Here is a 19,523-nt window from a genome sequence, read left to right as displayed (position 1 = left end):
GTCTGTTTTTACATAGCAGCAGCCTAAAGGATTCTGTTGAGGGTTAAAGTAGGTGGATTGTCTCTTCACTGTGAAAGCCCCAAAGGAGTTAATTTAAAGCATGTTGTGACTGCAAGAAAAGTGTGAACTTTGAAGACCAACCTGCATGTAAAGTGTGCGGCCAAGTTGCATATAAAGGAATGGGGCTCAGTTACTTGTGTGTGTATGTGTGTGGGGTCGGGACGGGACTATCTGCCCTGAAGTAATGTACACAAAAGGGGAAGACGCTCAGAGAGAGTGAAAAAATGGAAACACCTCTGCAATCTAGTCCCATTAAAGGGAAACACACATTTCTTGTTAATGCAAACCTGTCCCTGATAGCAATCATTTGTAGGGCCTGGGTAATGATGATCACAACCCACTATATTGAGCTGCTTTGGTCTGACTATATCAACAGACAATCTATCTTTTATGTTCTTACCTTCAGTTCTCCCTCAAGCAGAACCAGTGTGTACAAGGTCACTTCTTTTCTTCAGAGTTTCCCTACGTAACTAGGAATAGTTCAACATGTGTTATTTTCCCTGACTAGTCCTTTCCCAGGACAAGGTCACAACTGGATTTGTCTTTTAATGGCTCAGTCAATTCCTGGTTGCCATTGCATGCCACAGACATGATTTGCAGGCACTTCATCTGCAATTTCCCACTGGTGTGCTCACTGCGTGGAAGAAGGCAATGACGCATGGTGTAGGTTTTAACCAGGTCGCAAATTTAGTAGTCAAATTAGTCCAAGCTTCCTGTCGGGGGACAGCCCAGCACAGTCACTTGCACATCACGGATCCTTTGCCAATTCTTGGGGGCTCGCACCACAGAGGGAGCCGATCATCACAGTAGGAGGGTCTCTGGGCACCGCCACTTGCTTGCTAGCATCCCTCCCCATTCTGGGAGCTAAGACAAGAAGGGACCTAAATCTCCACCCAGCACTGCTGTCAAGCACATTGGCACCATTGTAAACCCAGTACTGAGTACCCACAAGCCATAGCGTTGCTGACAGTTTCATCCAGAAAGCTACAATGAGACGTAATGTCTTTTAATTGAGACGTTAGTGAAGTCAGCTTGTAGGTGAGTGCAATGATTTTAGTATACTGTAATTCATGATAATGTAATTATGTAGTACATTACTATTTTAATAATGATAACTTTGTTAAGATACCAATGATAGATACATATCCAATAATTAAAATATGAAAGAAGCGTATAAATATGCTGAAAATAGCCTCCCCCAAAATCTGAGGACCCCCTCCCCTAAACACACACACCTCTTCAAAAGTACCCATTGGCAGAAACAAAAGTCAGCACTGAGAGTCCACCAGACCCTTCAGGCTGGTATCTCTGACTCTGACTATATTATCGCCACACCAGGAAACATGTCCACCAGCAGTCCAACTTCCTGCTCAGCCTTCCTAAGCCATTGCAACCTGGAGCATGTTCCCAGGTCAATCTCCCAGAAGTGCCTGTGAGGACACTGATGTCTGGCGTGTCCTCACAGGCCATCAGCCCATGCAGAAGAGGCATTAGCTGGTGCCAGCACATGCCCAATCTGGTGTGCCAAGTAAAAATTTGCATCCAGCCTGAGGCCCAGCTGCAAGTCCCTGGCTGAACTACATGCTCTCTGGTAAGCCCAGTGCACAGTGTTGTGCCACAAATATATCCTCAGCCATAGGCGTGCTCTGATACATTATAGATGATAGACATGGGGAAGGAAGCAAACATGGTTAAAACCTGTGGGCCTTATGGCCCACAACCTGCACTGGCTTTCTTTCAGACAGCCACACGTAGAACTTACAAGCCCAGGATCATCTACGCCCTATAGCCTGGAACACTGGTGCCCCCAGACCCAACTTGGTAGCTGCTGTTGAAATTCCTATATGGAATGAGTGGGAGCCATCCTCTCCCAGTGGAAAGCCCAAGAGTGACAGCCCCCCCAAACATGCCCACAAACTGTAATTTGGTTAGGAAGGTTCAGTCCTCTAGCCAGGAATAGGGGGATCCTCGCCAGGTGGCCACTGAGCCATATGTGCCCACAGTGCCTGTACAGGACACAGTTCCCCCTCACTAGAGGCACAGCCTCATCCACCCCAATTTGATCAGATTTTGATCTGTGGACTTTGAGCAGTAGAGAACCATCTTCCTGCTGCACATCCTGTACTACAAAAGCCTGCCCTGAACAGTCAACCTTGGCTGAAGGGAACAAGTCACCGGAAAGCCCAAAGAAAACCAGCTGAAAGGCTGCCTTGAAGAGTACAACCTCACCTCCCACAAACGATAGTCCTGAGGAAGAACCTCAACTAATTGCCTATGGTCCTGCAAGATCACTAGCTTCCTAACATTGGGTAGCCCTGGCCCAACCCTCCCACATTCTACAGATCATAAATCCCCTGTAGGGGTCCAAATGACCTGCAGACCTGCAGTAAAAGGCCACCCCAGATAACTGATTAGCTATATATTATCTTTGAAAAGTCATGAAAGACGGGAGACATTCCAGAACACTGGAAAAGGGCAAATATAGTGCCGATCTATAAAAAGGGAAATAAGGACAACCCAGGGAATTACAGACCAGTCAGCTTAACTTCTGTTCTCAGAAAGATAATGGAGCAAATAATCAAGCAATCAATTTGCAAACATCTAGATGATAATAAGGTGATAAGTAATAGTCAGCATGGATTTGTCAAGAGCAAATCATGCCAAACCAACCTGACAGCTTTCTTTGACAGGGTAACAAGCCTTGTGGATGGGGGGGAAGTGATAGATTTGGTATATCTTGACTTTCGTAATGCTTTTGATACTGTCTCTTATGACCTTCTCATAAACGAACTGGGGAAATACAACCTAGATGGAGCCTCTATAAACTGGGTGCAAAACTGGTTGGAAAACTATTCCCAGAGAGTTGTTATCAGTGGTTCATAGTCATGCTGGAAGGGCATAACAGGGATCAATTCTGGGTCCGGTTCTGTTCAATATCTTCATCAATGATTTAGATAATGGCACAGAGAGTACACTTATAAAGTCTGTGGACGATACCAAGGGAGAGGTTGCAATTTCCTTGGAGGATAGGATTAAAATTCAAAATGATCTGGAAAAACGGGATAAATGGTCTGAAGTAATGGTCTGATGAAATTCAATAAGGACAAATGCAAAGTCCTCCACTTAGGAAGGATCAATCAGTTTCACACATACATAATGGGAAATGACTGCCTAGTAATGTGGAAAGGGATCTAGGGGTCATAATGGACCATAGGCTAAATATGAGTCAACAGTGTAATGCAAAAAAAGTGAACATCATTCTGGGATGTATTAGCAGGAGTGTTGTAAGCAGGACACAAGAAGTAATTCTTCTGCTCTACTCTGCACTGATTAAGCCTCAACTGGAGTATTGTGTCCAGTTCTGGATGCCACATTTCAGGAAAGATGTGGACAAATTGGAGAAAGTCCAGAGAAGAGCAACAAAAATTATGAAAGGTCTAGAACACATGTCCTATGAGGGAAGATTGAAAAAACTGGGTTTGTTTAGTTTGGAAATGAGAAGACTGAGAGGGGACATGATAACAGTTTTCAAGTACAGAGGAGGGAGAAAAGTTGTTCTTCTTAACCTCTGAGGACAGGACAAGAAGCAACGGGCTTAAATTGCAGCAAAGGAGGTTTAGGTTGGACATTAGGAAAAACTTCCTAACTCTCAGGGTGGTTAAGCACTGGAATAAATTGCCTAGGGAGGTTGTGGAATCTCCATCATTGGAGATTTTTAAGAACAGGTTAGACAAACACCTGTCAGAAATGGTTTAGATAACACTCAAGCTACATCTACACTACAGCCAGGATCGACGCTCTGAGATTGATCCACCAGTGGTCAATTTAGCGGTTCTAGTGAAGACCTGCCAACTCAACAGCAGATCACTCTGCAGTCGACCCCTGTACTTTACCCCTGATGAGAAGAGTAAGATAAGTCAACAGGAGAGTTTCTCCTGTCGACCCCCTGCAGCATAGACCCCGCGGTAACTCGACCTAAGATACAACAACTCCAGCTCCATTATTCATGGAGCTGGAGTTGCGTAGCATAGGTCGACTGATCCTCAGTCCTGCCATGAGTGCAGGGGACTGGACTAGATGTCCTCTTGCGGTCCCTTCCAGTCCTATGATTCTATAGCAAGACCATGAATTGCCAAATTTGAGGTTCTGGTACACATCAGCCCTGGATAGATCCTTAACCTCCCTGAAATTCCTCAAATGCTGTTGTGTAAGATAAAAAGATAAGCGATGCAAGTGCTCCATAGCCACGGATGTTGTTTTTAGCAACCAAGATGCCATAAGACTGCTGGCATCTATTCTGGCTCTTACTTGGCCTCTGGTGTACTCCAAAACTGTTGTCTTGCAAGCAAGAGAGCACTGGGCATGCCTTTGTTAAACCCGGGCACACACTTGGCAGTGAAATGAATATTGCAGGCACGTTGCTGTTTGGTAGTGTTAATTTTTAAACATCTCTAGATAGAAGAGAGCACTTTGAAAGCCTTAGTCACAATAAGGATTCCTTGTGAAATGTGGAATGCACTTAGCTCCCCTCTTGCTGGAATGATTTAAGGCTAGAACACCAAGGCTTATTCTATCTCATATTTCACCCAGTGCACTGAGGAAGAGAGCTTTACCTTCCTAGTGTGCGGTGGAGTCACCCCTCTCTGTGAAGGGCTGCTGTGCTGATGTAGTGCTTCTAGTGTAGATTAGCCTTCAGTAGTCTGATGAGCTCTGAGGGGTAGAGGTACATCAGGGCTACCATGTTTATCCACAGCTTCAGCCTGGTAGAGATTCTAGAATGGAGGTGGCTCCTTACTCAACAAGCAGAGTCACTTTAGCACTATACGCAAGGGTTCACTGGAGGGAAATGTCTCTGCTGAGGCATTATACCAGCCAAAATAAGCTGACAACCAGATCAGTTCTGCACAGCCTCACATACAAGTGCCTTACTACAGCTTATACCAGTGTTTGCTCAATGCATGGATATCACAGGGCTTTTCAAGCAGCTTTCACTGGATGATTCATGCCCCCATTATCTTGGCTTCCTTTAGGAGGGGTGGGACTCAGCAAGGTGTTGGAGTATTAATTTGCCTTCCAATAGCAGATGATTGTCCTCCCTCAGCTTGTATTGTACATTAGACTTTGAAAGGTTGCATTGTCATAGACAAAGACTCCTGCACTCCAGGGGAGGAGCAGAGAGAAAGATAAAACAGCCTCACTCTTTGGTGGGAAGGTGGGGAGAAGCAGCTTTTATAACCTCTACCCTAAGTACTGTTAGGGACTATGGGATTTATGGGCACTGACAGCCAAGTCCTATAGAATCATAGGACTGGAAGGGACCTTAGAAGTCCTAACTTTCCACTGAGTTCCTGTGAACACAGTATGCTTAGGAGTGGACTGGAAACTTCCCATCTGTGGGGTGGGACAGACATGATACAGTCTCTGCAGTCAAAGGGCCTAACTACATTAAGGAAGTTTGCCCTAATGTAACTAAGCGGGTGCACAAACCCCTCACTAAAGTTCATCACTCTTCCACTCATTACCCTTCAGTAGGAAAGGACCCTGAGTCTGTATTTGGAGTGGAAATGGACACCCCTCAATACATGTCTGATTATATTAGTCTTGCTGCGCACATCTCAGAGGTACAAAGTGACCAGCAGCATCAACACTAGACGTGCTACCTATTGCCAATGATTGGATGTTGCCATTGTCACTTTCAAAAGTGCCAGTTTCTATGATATGCATGTTTACAAAGCAGGCAGGGCTATGGGGAGAACACAAGCACAGAGGAATACATTACAGTAGGAAAGGACCTTGAGTCTGTAGAAAAGGGCTCTGTGCCAGGAGCAAGGACCACACCAGGAAGCATCACACTTAGTCCCAGATCAGGATGATCAACCCAGCCACCACACTAACCTGTTGGAGCAGTAATGGGACCAGGGTAAGAATCAGCTAAACTAGCACAGCAATGCAAAGTCACCAGAAAAATTCTGCCCCACAGGTTGCGGGGGCAGACTGGGCTCACTCCTGGGGGAAAAGGTGACTGGGGAGAAGCCAGCCAGCCAGCCAGCCAGCAAGGGTAGATAAGGGAGTTATGGGGACCTGGGCCAGAGCAAGTGGGGACCCCCTCCCCACCCTTTCTGCCTGCAGTCTCCCCGCCCCAAGCTCCCACGCTCCAGCCAGGGAGTGGGGTCAGGGCGCGTTCTGCCCACCCAGTGCTCCTGCCACACCCTGGAGCACCAGATGAAGCCGGTCAGAGTGCAGGGATGCTCATTTTTCAGGGGCCCACCAATTGGCCAGGGTCCCTGGGCATGGGCCCCGTTGGCCCAGTGGCTAATCTGCCACTGTCAGCCAAGTGTATAGCCAACAGTTGCTGCCACCACCAATTCAAGTCCCACAGGGCAGTGAGCAGCCCCTCATGGGCATGGCCCACAGCCCAAGGCAGCCAGGAATCCCCACCAGGGTACTGCCTGGGCCATTGGGCCTGTCTTCCCTAGCAATTCCTACCCGCCACTGCCTCAAGCCCTTCAGGGCCCATGGGGAAGGGGAGGCAGCCCTTACTTTGGCCCAGGACCTGGACCCTGAGCAGGTCTCCATGGGGCACCATGAAAGAGAATCGCTTTGAGGTACCCACGCATTGTCCCACCGGCTCACATAGCTGCTGGCCCACCAGCAGCAGAAGGAGGCAAAGTTTTGAGTTCACAGTTTGCCTTTATTTTTCACAGGTTTTATATCCTGGAAGGGGTTGGACTCAAGTGTGCCGATCCAAAGAGGGCTTAGGCACTACTACACTAGATAGGCAGCATCAGCTGAACATCACAGACCCGCAGCTGGGTGAGTGATGCCACAAGGAGGCACTACTTAGAAAGCACAGTTACGGTCAGAATGATGAGTCTTATAAAGTGGAAAGGAGAGATTTATGCTGTAAATTCATTTCATAATTTAAATTTTACTTTCAGCAATCAGTGTATCCTGTATCTTCAAGCTCCCATCCTCAAGACTAATTGTATGTATTTTCCAAGGGAAGGGAGGTATAACGTTTTCAGAGGGAATGATGTTTGTCATTAGAAATGTACTGGGGACAGATGGATTAGTTCTGATCCAGCTGTGATCTTGATTCAGTACTTCGTTAAAGTCATATCAAATTAAAACACTTTCAGGGATAGTGTGAAAAGTGTTACCCATAAATTGACTCAGAATAAATCAAACCACAGACTGGCCTTTAGTTCTACAGAAATCTACCCAAATGCCATGTTTTTACATCACATAATTTGATACTTTTATTGACTTAAAGGATGTTGTGTTGGGGAAAACATGCTGTTTTATTGATTTCCAAAAGCATTTCTTCATAACTAAAATCACAGGGTGGCTGTGTTTCATTCAACACAATGAGGCTTAAAAATTCATTTGTTTGGCTGAATTGAAAACTAACGGCTAAGAATATTTTTTTCTTACTGCATAAGCTGGTGTTAGCAAAATTTGTGGGGGTGGAGGGAAGGGAGCTCATCTTCACATGTGAACAATATTAAAACAACCAACTGCAAATGAAATCCAGTCTTGTGCCTCCAGAGCCAGAGCTGAATCTCCCCCAGAGCTTTCTTCCACTTGCAATCTTGGAAGTATGGAACAGGACAAAAGCCACAAAGTACTTCAGTTTTCTCTGTTACTAGTAAGGTACATATACAACACCAACCAAAAGCAAACTGAAACAGAGAAATTAGTAGTTCAAAGCAAATTCTACTCATTGGATGCATGAGTAATCACATACGTCATCATTCTGGATGAAATACTCTCCCATGCAGAGAGCCCATACAAAGCCTGTGGGCTTGCTGCCTTAAAATCAAGGCTGGATGCCTTTCTTGGGGGATATGCTTTAGCCAAATACAAGTTATTGGTTTCATTTCAGTGGTAACTAGGTGAAATTTAATAGCCTGTGATATACAGGAGGTCAGACTAGATGATCTAATGGTCCCTTCTGGCCTTAAAATCTGTGAATATATGAACCACATAAGTCCCATTAAGTAGGATATCAGTGTTGCATATCCCTTGTGCTAGCTTGTTGCACAGTGGGTGAATGTCAACCTCTGATTTTATTTAAACCCCATAATGAAAAAAAAATCAAATTCTAAGGGGCCATTAAAAATCAGTTTAATCTAACTGGTACCTGATTCGCTATTATGTGCAATTCATAATTGCATTTTTATTTCATAGCATCATGACAGGACAGAGTTAAGGTCATTGGGGGTACATTTACTGTGCCTTGCCGTACCCTAACTGATTTAGATTTCTTTTAAAATTAACTATAATTCTGAATTTCCTGGGTTCAGGGGACAATTACAAGATCCTTATAATGTATTTTATCCTGAATTTTTTATACATACTGTCAAATTTAACTCTATTTTAACCTAATTGTAGTCAGGGATCAATATTGAAAAGCAGTATTTCAGTTAGAAATTCCAATATACTTAAGCATTGAGTGACTCTTAGACACAGTATAATAAATATTTGTGTGAACTTCTAATCTAAGGAAATTATCAGAAAAAAATAACCTGCTTTCAGTCATTGGTCTCCTTTAATATACCTTAGAGCTACTTTACTTTAGACTTCAGGCGGAGTAAAGTCAAGCCCTAAGTGTCTCTTGTGCTTTCTCAAAAGGCAGAGAGACTTTTTAGGGTTCAACTGTAGCCTGCATTTCAATTTCAAATATAGCCCTTTGTATATGATTGATGTTTACTGGTATAGTAAATATGATGATCTCTAACCCAGTGCTTACTAGAGTACAAAGAGACACGTTAGAATACTGTACAAGTCTTGGCTGCTATGAAATATTCATGGGGCACTTCTAGGTTGGTTGGTTTGTTTTTTACATGAAAGTGCTTTTATTTGCTTGTTGTAGCTGCTGGTATTTTCAGAGCTGGAAAAGAGGCATTTGCTAAAACTACTGTTACAAAAACAAGTAATGCTGCTCATTGAAGCTTTGCACTGAAGAAACAATTATATGCAGTGTGTTAATTGTTAACTCATGATATTTAATGTCATATTTTTCACACACAAATCCATTCCTGCATGATTAAGGCACAGTAGATTAGACACCAGCTGTCTGATAGAATCATATCTTATTACTAAGATAATATTACTGTCATTAAAAAGACCAAGAACCATTTTTTTTCATGCCCCCTAACTGTAAAATGTATGTGTCAAGTCTTTGCCACACAACAGTTCTGCTGGCAAATAATTCTGAGAATATGTTTCTTTTTCAGGATGAAAGAACAGCCAACACTCATTCTTTTACCCCCAAAATGGAAGAGTTACATATAATTAACATTATTGTCCTTCAAAATTCTCCTTAGAAGTCTACTTTTCCATGATGCATACAAAAAATTGACAACAGCGAGGCTGCTGGAATGTTGAGACTGCAGTCTATATTAACCAATATTGTCTCAGTTTCCTTGTGCTCCCCACCTGTCTATATCCATCTGTCATCTCTTGTTTTCTACTTAGATTGTAAGCCTTTTGGGGCTTCTGCTTTGGTACAGCACCTAGCATAGTGGAATCTTAGACTGGGTCTCCTATGGCAATGCAAATAAATAGCACTCGGAGTAAGGGTATCAGAATCTGGCCATTAACAATGTAAAATTGGATGGGAGCTGTTTAGATTGCAAAGGGGGATATGTTTTTTTTCATGGACCTGTGCACGGATCTGATTTGTGTATTGGTTCCTTCATGCTAAATTTATATCTGCAAAATTTAGGCTGGGATTTTCAAAAGAGCCTAAGGGTGTTAGGCACCAAACACCTTTCAATTCAGTGGAATTTGGGGGTCTTAATTCCCTTAGGCTGCTTTGAAAATCCCAACCCTAACCATAAAGAAGTCTGAATAAGATGTTGAAATGAAAGCAGTAAATATACTCTGAATTACATGTTGTTCCTGGAACAGAGGTTTACATCAGTGTTTTTGTATTGCTTCCTGTCTTGCTCTCAACAGGGTAAGTCTTAAGAAATAAAGAAACTGTAGCTTCAGGCAAACTCTGAGCCATTCACACGGACTTCTGCTGGAACCGAAGTGAGGCTACTTCAAAGATTCATTGTTTACATTGCAAAGCAGAGACATATTATCCAAATTTTCTCTTAAGCAATAGTGCATCATGATTTAGAAAGTATTCATATAAACACTTGACTGTCTCTCTGGCAACCTGAAGGGTACCTAATGGAAGAAAATACACCATGAAGCCTGGGCCACTTCATTCAACAATAAAAAAAAGGAGCTTATCAAGGTGAAAGTCTTCTTTAACAACAACCAAACATTTATTCAGTTTCCAATTACTCATTTTGGGACTCGCTATAAGCATAAGACCAGCAAGGGAAAAAATGCTGTTCTGGATGTTACTTCTTTCAGATTCTATTAAAACTGTAATAGCCTGCTTCCATTATACATTTCCCTGTGTATTTCAATCAAAATGTCACTTAGCTGCTGCACCTAAAGTGCACTTAATATTTTCATTAAAATCAATAAAGCCAAGAAATGACAAGGGTGCAGGTGGATGCAGGCAATTAAACTTCTCCTATATGTATTGTTAACTAGCAGTTGGAAAAAAGAAGCCCCATTCAACACCTGTCCCTTTCCTTTTGAATGGCAGCTAACAGAAATCCACTTAGCCAGCTTTTGTCTGCTTATTTTCCTGACAGATAATGTGAAGAAGTAGGCAGTTACAGAGCCAGTAATTCAGAATTAATTTTCCCTTTACAAGAGCGATGTGGACAACTGAGTGTGGTAATGGTACCTGCTCAGAATTCAGGGGGTAAACAAGACAATTTGAGATGATGGGATGGAAATAAAGGTTCTTTAAAGGTCTGCTCCTTCTATGGCTCTGAATAGCATTGTCACTGGCACTTCTTATCTGCCTCAAATGAAAGTCAGAGGAGTTAATCATTAAAGCATTAGCCTGGTGTATTTTTGTGTGTGCTGGGATTGAAAAGGAGGCAAATGAAAGAAGACGCTGCATGTCCCATTCCCACTATTAAAAATATGAGGGCCTGTGAAAGACAGCTGTTAAACCACACACTGGTTGTTTATCAATTCTCCTCATCCGAGATGCTCAATCCAGTAAACTATATTTTCTTTAATGACCAAGGAATGCTTTTTTTTAAAAACCCAAACTATTATCATGTGTTCAATTCTAATAGGAAGAGATCTCTCCCTTGTGCAAGCATGTGCTACTCCATTGACTTATGAGGAGTTATATGTGGTTATTGGTTCATGTGAGCTAAAAGTATGTCTATGTAATCTAGGCAGATGAGAAGTCAGTGTTCTCCATCCAGTCCACTGGATGTGGTTGAGAAGATTGTCGGCGCATTCCCAGTCCTAGAAATAAAGACTATATTCTGATTTCATAGAAGCAAACACAGCTCTCATTGATTTCAGTGAAAATTTTACACACATACACACTCGCACATGCACACACAGAGAACCAGAATGGCCTAAAATGTTTAGAATAAGTCAAGGATAATGTCTGATTTTCCTGATTTCTCTCTACACACACATACACATACTTCTTTCACATAGAGGGAAAAGTAAAGGTTTCTCTTTGACTTCTGACCTTCTGACTCTCAGTCACAGGAGAGTTGCCAAGGGATTGCCATGCTGTCAGAAGAAACCTCGTAAGCCTGCAGAGCTTTGAGGAGAGCTATGCATTCCGTGCAGAGTCTCTGGGATCTAGGGGTTTGGAAGCAGATTTACGTATGGACTCCTGGGCTCTGTGGCTCCCTGATCTTGTTACAGTGAGAGTTGACTTTAATGGGACTTCTCATATGACGGCTGTCAGATCAGGCTCTGTTTGGATGCTGTTGCCTCTTATTTTCTCCTGCTCCTTCATGGCCCCTAACCCACTCCTTAAGGGAGGCAGCATTGGACGGCAACACCACAAGGTTTCTTTGCCCTCTGTCTTGTGGATTTTTGCCCAAGAGGGTACTACGTGGCCCAACATAATTATTACATGACCATTTCTATCTTCTAACTGCTTACTAAAATCTGCCGCTAACAAACTATTTATAGAAGTCAGTATTTAATAGCTAATTTATTGCTAACTAAACTGAAGAAACATGTACTGTACATTTCCTGTAATGTAAAGTACTTAACTTGTATACTACTGTGCAAAAGCTGTTAGATTCTTGGGCTATGCTCTACGAATATGTAACATTCTCTGAGGGATATCTAGGTTACCTCAAAAATGCTTTGTTGAAGATTCCTGCAATATGTACATACCACAACTTTCAGATGACCGACTCTGGAGTTACCATGTAAAAATAAAGGCCTACCTTTGCCTTAATGCAGGTATGGGCAAACGTTTTGGCCCGAGGGCCACATCTGGGAATGAAAATTGTATGGCGGGCCATGAATGCTCACGAAATTGGGGATTAGGCTGGAGGTGCGGGCTTTGGGGTAGGGCTGGGGATGAGGGGTTGGGGGTGCAGGAGAGCTGGGACCGAGGGGTTAGGAGGGAGGGGGATTAGGGCTGGGGCAGGGGGTTGGGGTGCAGGAGGGAGTCAGGGGTGCAGGCTCCAGGCAGCGCTCACCTCAAGCAGCTTCCAGAAGCAGCAGCATGTCCTCACCCCAGCTTCTATGCAGAGGCACGGCCAGGCGGCTCTGCGCGCTGCCCTGTCCACAGACACGGCCCCTGCAGCTCTCATTGGCCACACTTTCCAGCCAATGACAGCTGCAGGGGCAGCATGCAGTGGCCCTTGGCTGCCCCAACGCATAGGAGCTGGACTGGGGACATGCCACTGCTTCTGAGAGCCGTGTGGAATGGGGCAAGCCCCTGACCCCACTCTCTGGCTGGAGCGCCAGAGTGGGGCAAGGCCCGAACCCCACTCCCCAGCAGAGCTCGAGGGCGGGATTAAAACATTTGGAGGGCCAGATGCGGCCCCTGGGACACAGTTTGCCCACCCCTGCCTTAGTGCCCTCAAGACATAGGCCAGTAAGTATTCTACTTATTAATATATCTAATTAAAATCTCTTTGCATCATCATACTGTACAGAAGCTTTCTTTGAATGACCAGGTAATCTTACAGATGTTGCCCTGTTCTTTTTTCCCCACTCCTCCTCATACTCTTGTACTCCCATTTGTGGTGTCAAGATTAGGCCTCAATCCTGCAAAGCTTTATGGACATGTTTAATGTAAAGCATGTGAGCAGTTCAAATAATGCATAATTTTGAGCATGTATGTAAATCTGTGTAGGATCAGAGCTTTAATTTGAAAGTTCCTTGGTGCACAGATCATGTCTTTTACCTAAGTGGGGAAGCACCCAGCATGCTTTGGGATCTGTTAAAATAATAAGGTTAGATTATCATGCTTTTGTGATCAACACTAATAGATTCATCTCCATTCCTTCTTACATCCTCCTGGGAAAGAATAGGCTTTAAACATCCATTTGATGAAATATGCCATTTGTAATATATAAAGCACTGTAGCTGGAAACAGTCTATGTCCGAGTGTCTATTTTTAAGGTATGTTGCATCCTAAAATAGAGTCTGATTTCATGCAAAGTTCAGATGGGAGTTACTTTAGATTTACACTGATATCAATGAGATCAGAATCTGTCCCACTGTATGTGTGAGGGTCATGTGATGTGGAGTTGCTATGGTAATGACTTATTCCTTTTGAATAGTAGGGTAACTACTGCACATAAAACCTGCATCTCCTGACAGCAAATTAAGTCTGCTCCTGTCATGTTTCATGCTGACTTGTTGAACTTAAAAGCAGAAAAGCTTATTCTGTAAAATAGACAATTTATTAAATCTGATTTTAGTGTTGTATCTTGAGTTGCACATCTTGTGGCCATTTGCAGTACTGTGTTTCCAAGTAAAAACAGAAGAAGTCTATAAGAATGGCCGTAGACCTCCATCGTCACCCCCCGCTTCCCAAAGTACATCTGGACATCACCAGTGTCAATCATTTAACAGCACTTCAAAGCTTAATAACAAATAAAGAGTAAGTCAGCGAATTGTATGTTTATAGTCTTAGCCAGGAAGCTGGCTCCTTAAAAGTGGTTATGTGAAGATAAATGATGAGCACTGGGGTGAGATCTGACATCAGACCTTAATTATACCTTGAGAGACAAGAAAAAAGGAAAATGAAAAGTAATTCAATTGAATGTTTGATCAAGCAATAATCACAACAAAAATGTGTTTTTTAACTTGTGTGTTAACTATAAGAGAGAGTGATATTTATAATCCAATTTATGTTCCTTGTTGAAAGCACTATATTGTATTTGGATATGCAGGATGTTCTTTCTTTCTTTCTTTAATCACAGATATACATGACTGGAGTTTATTTGAAATGTAAAACAGCTGATCTAAAACAGTTCCTACATCATGCCATTAGCAATGGACTCCTTAGTCGACTGGCAATATCTGCTCAAGAGTGGCTATGCAAGAAAATCTACTGCATGTACCCTTGGGGGCACAGAGAGGTCTTTCAGGGAGTACTCAACTCATCTAGATCAGTGTTTCTTACCCTGGGGTTGTGACCCCCAGGGAGGTCACAGGACAGGTTTGGGGGGGGAGAGGGTAGGTAGCAAGTGCAGGGATGTCATTGTGGGTAGCAAGCAAGGCAATTGCCCAGGGCCCCATACCACAGGGGGCCCCCGAAAGCTAAGCTACATGCTTCAGCCCTGGGTGGCAAGGCTTGGGCTTCAGACAAGGCTCACATGTATCACACTGAAATGTAAGTACCTTATTTATATTCCAATTGATTTTATAATTATATGGTAAAAATGAGAAAGTAAGCAATTTTTCAGTAATAGTGTGCTGTGACGCTTTTGTATTTTTATGTCTGATTTTGTAAGCAAGTAGTTTCTAAGTGAAGTATAACTTGGGGAACGCAAGACTATCAGACTCCTGAAAGTGTTACAGTAGTCCGGAAAGGTTGAGCACCATTGCAATAGGCTTCCTGTTCTGAACTCATTGAGGGATCAGGATCTTGAATGGAGAGTTGAGTTGGGGAAAAACCATGAGCAAGCAGCACCTGTGACACACAAAACACAGAAGACTCCCATCTTAGACTCTCACAACAAATTTTTTAGAAACAAATCTTTCTAAAAATCAATTTCTCTTTTCTGCCGGTTGGTTACATTTTACATTTCCTTCAGGTTGAACAATGAAATTAGCATGATCAGTTTCACTTTTGATTCTAGTTTAACTCACTTTCTGGCTCTCACAGAATTAATAAGCTGTTATGTTTGGCTTCACAAAAATAATTGTCACTGATATTTAAAACAAATAAAATATTGGATTTCTCTAAATCTTCCTCTCCTCTTCCCCCCTCCCCCCAACATTAATTTTTGTGACTAAAACTACCCAGTGACATTGTTCCTGTAATGTTTTCTCTTCAGACAATGGTTCCTTTAGGTTTAAGGTTCATTACTTGGCAGTGTAGAGAATTTCCTTCAGCACTGATCAGCAGATGGAAACAATTTGCTGCCAATCTGACTGATGAAATTTTCAGTTCTGTAGAAGACATTGTACAATGAAGATAATGAATATAATCAACATTAATTATCAGCAGTCTGACAAATCATATTAAGCAAAATGAACTTTCTAGATTGCTGCTGGTACAGGATGTGCTAAATATAGAGTTGGTAGAAATTTGATAACTATTTTATTTCAACCAGACATTTCATATGTATGCCAAAATACATTAGGACCTATCAACAAGTGGCATACACTTTATATCCAAACCTCATGCAAAGTCATTGGCCTAACTGGTATGTGTTGTGGCTCCAAAGACAAACACTACTCTGTCACACCATACTTGGGCTGAATCCTGCACACACGCCCATGTATAAAACTTTCCTCACATGAGGCATCCCATTAGTTACATTTGCAAGTGTTTGCACAAAGAGGGTTAAAGTGTTCAAATTAATTGGTGTGTCCATTAAATGACTAATATGATAGAGGGAAAACTGGTAGCCACCCCGGATGTAGGTTGCTAAATACTTTGCATTATAAAAGAACCCTGCAATTCAGCATCTGGATCCAGCAACCCATACCCGCTCTGGTCAAAAAGCCTTCTGAAGCAAGCTAACATTATTGGTCCTGTAGTTCCCATAGTAGCAGCCTATGCTGCAGTAGTGAAGATAAAGGGTTCAAATCTCGCTAATGATTCATGATGGGGGTGGGTGGCATGATTATTCCAGCTGCACACAATAGAAATTAAATATAGGTAGAAATTACATACACACAAGCTAGATTAAAAGGATATTACTTACGTTGCAAAGTCAAGCATGTGCAAATCTGAAAAGTCACGTATATGTATGTATATACTCACAGATACTTTTCAAAAATAGATGTTACAAGTTAGATTCTTAAACCCTAAATGGGTGGGCTGATTTTGAGAAGTGATGAGCATCCTTCAGCTCTCTCTGTGCCTTACTCAGAGCTGCTGGGTGTTTAGAAAATTGGGTCACAGATTTAGGTACCTCCATGTGGATGACCAGTGTGCTTATCACTAGTTACTTTTCTGCAGAACTTTGGCTTCTGATTTAATCATACAGGTGCAACCCAAAATATTCATTACTGCATATTATTTTAATTTGTTCCCCAGTTCTTCTAGCCAGCAGAAAGGCAACTGTTCACATGGAATCCACTTTAGTCCATATGCACACATGCTCAAATAATTAACCCTTCAATTGGTGAATTAAACACTGTGTAAACTGTATATTTTGATACTCCCAATTGGTGCACAGCAGATCAGACAGTAGTCATACATTTCTACATTTAGAAAGGCATAAAGACCATCACCATCTTCTTTATCTGCTTCCTAGTGGTGGCAGTCACTCAAAATAACTCTCACACATTATGCCTAGAGGACTTCTTCAAAACAGTTGTTACATTTGCTTTGCAAGACACTGTAATAGGATATGTATTAATTTACCTACAGTAGGCTTTTTATACTGTGCTCATCTCTTCATGGTATCTGAGAGTTTCATGGAGACAAGTAACTTACTGCCATTTAGTTAAGAAAACTATGCCCAGTGTTTAGCCTTCTCCATGAACACTAGTGGTGGATCTCAATAACCTCATGCACACTACTGTGCAATGCAGATAAGTTATGGGATTGTGTAATAAAAAAATCATAAACAAATAAAAATAATGAGTCAGTTCTAATTACTCTGGAAAATTTTGATCTTAAAATTAATTTTTTTCCTTCCTAAAATATCAATCTTGATATTGTATTAGCATAAGACGTGGCACAGAATTGTGTAAACAAAGAAGGAAGGAGACACATTTTGCAGTGACACTGGATTTTCTGTTTAACAAAACTATCACAAAGCACTTCACAAATCATTCAACAAGAAAACCACACAAGCCACTGGCTCCATAACAGCACAGAATTTGGCATAACTTGCAGAATTGAACTACGATCAGCCATTCACAAAAAAGAATGGATTAAATTTAAATATGTATTCTTTGCCACAACTGAACCAGCATACGTACATTTATGACAGCCAGCCAAGAAATGTTTGTTTTGACCCAGACCTTACAAGAACTTACACATGTACTTCACCTTATGTGTCTGAGTGGCCCCACTGATGCCCTTCTATATTTAAAGCTTGTGAACAGGTGTTTACAGGATCAGGAGTTGGTTAATAAGACTAAGCTTAAGGAAAACAACAATTAAGGAAAGAGTGGAAGAAAGTACATATAGGTCTTGGCTACAGAGGTTTACAGGTGCAGTATTTGTCAAAGAGAAATGGTAGTTTAAAGTGATTGTGGTCATAAATACTCATTTTGGAAATGAAACTCTCAAGGCACATTAACAATATAGTCTGACATAAAAAGAGGAAAAATTTGAGAACACTGATGACTTGAAGAAAATTAGAAACTAAAGGCAGGAAGAAAATTGTGACCCAAATATTTGCCCTGTCTTTTACTAATCGGATTGAACCTTAGAAAACAATTAATTTAAAAGAACAGCTTGAGCAAACATTAAAGAGGAAAGGAACCACAAATGTTACTTGTGTCTGCTGTGAGAATATCAGAGAGAGAGAAATCATTTGCTTATATATATATATATATATATAAATATAAAATGTCAACTATTGTCTGAGAGGATCATGTGACAGAGAAACCTCAGTGCAGAGTAACTGAAACTGCAGCACACACCACAAAGTTTTTAGTTTATAGAAAAAACTGTTGTTGTTTGGTTAAAATATTGATCCAATGGGCAATAATAATACTGAATGGTCCCTTTTTTCAACCTAGAAGGAAATTATTTCTTTTCTACTATAAACTTCAACACTATATAACTGTGTATATGTATATGTATGCATATTGCTATATCCATATCTCTACTTCTAAATATAGACAGATGGATATAAGTAATATACTCACACATATAATATTGCATTATCATTTCTTAAATAAGAAAACTTCAGTATGAAAAGCTTTAAGTTTATGCCTAAAATAACAGGAAAGTGCAAAACTATTCCTTGACAATTGTGTACTCAGACAGTTTTTCCTTTCTCTTCCTTTTGTAAAATTATATATTTTTTGCAGTATACTAGCACCATTACAAAATGATTTTGTCATCCAAAAGCGTGTGGAAAAGTTGACAGCAAATCTTTTTTTAAAGTGTTCTAGCATTTGTCATCTTTATTTTACAACACACACATTCCCTCATCGGCCTGTTTTCTTTTTATTGGACAGAGCAAGACTGGTCATCTGGGTGTGATTCCAGACAAAGTGAGAACCCTGCCCATTGGCCTTTTGTTTTTCTCTTCATTTTAAGGCCTTCTTTTGTTTGCAAGTTTGGGGGGATGGGGTTTAGAGATCTCATGTACAAGCTCAGGAGACTCCTAATTCTTTTATTGCTTGGCAAATTCCCAAATTAGATAGGTCATGTGTTCTGAGGGTAGTGATAGCTGTACAGTTGAAGGTGGAACTTCTGCACAATGTACTAATAGATCTAAATTTATGAGCAACGTTAATAAGTTTTGCCCATTTGCCCAACAGTGGGGCATGAAGGCCACTGATAGCACAAGGGGACTGGTGATTGAAAATGCTTACATGAGATAGCAGCCTCGTCATAACAAAAGGGTAGGGCAGCAATATCTATTCCTAAACACATTTTGATAAATGTCTTAAAAACTATCTAGTGAAAAGAAACTGTACCCCAAAAAAACACTGCCTTCTTTCTCAAACTGGCTACCGGTAAAGAGCAGGCATAATGGTTCCACCAAACCTCACCTACAGCTCCTCTGTTTCTGCAGGATCTTTTCTCCTCCATTAACTATCCTTTAGGATCCTCTACGGAAATATTGCTATAACTTTTACTTGTTTCTGGGGATCTTTGGGTATGTTAGACACCTGCAGCCTCTGGTGTCCATGAATGATGGTAAATGGAGGAGAACTGATGGACAGGTGCTTGGAAATGTTACAAGCCTCCATCCCTCTGGGCAAGTTGACCTGGGAGGCCATGGGATTGG

The sequence above is a fragment of the Mauremys reevesii genome, linkage group 6 (assembly GCF_016161935.1).
Source record: "Mauremys reevesii isolate NIE-2019 linkage group 6, ASM1616193v1, whole genome shotgun sequence".
NCBI classification, from domain to species: domain Eukaryota; kingdom Metazoa; phylum Chordata; order Testudines; family Geoemydidae; genus Mauremys; species Mauremys reevesii.
The sequence above is the reverse complement of the archived record's forward strand: the minus strand, read 5'-3'. Positions refer to the sequence as shown.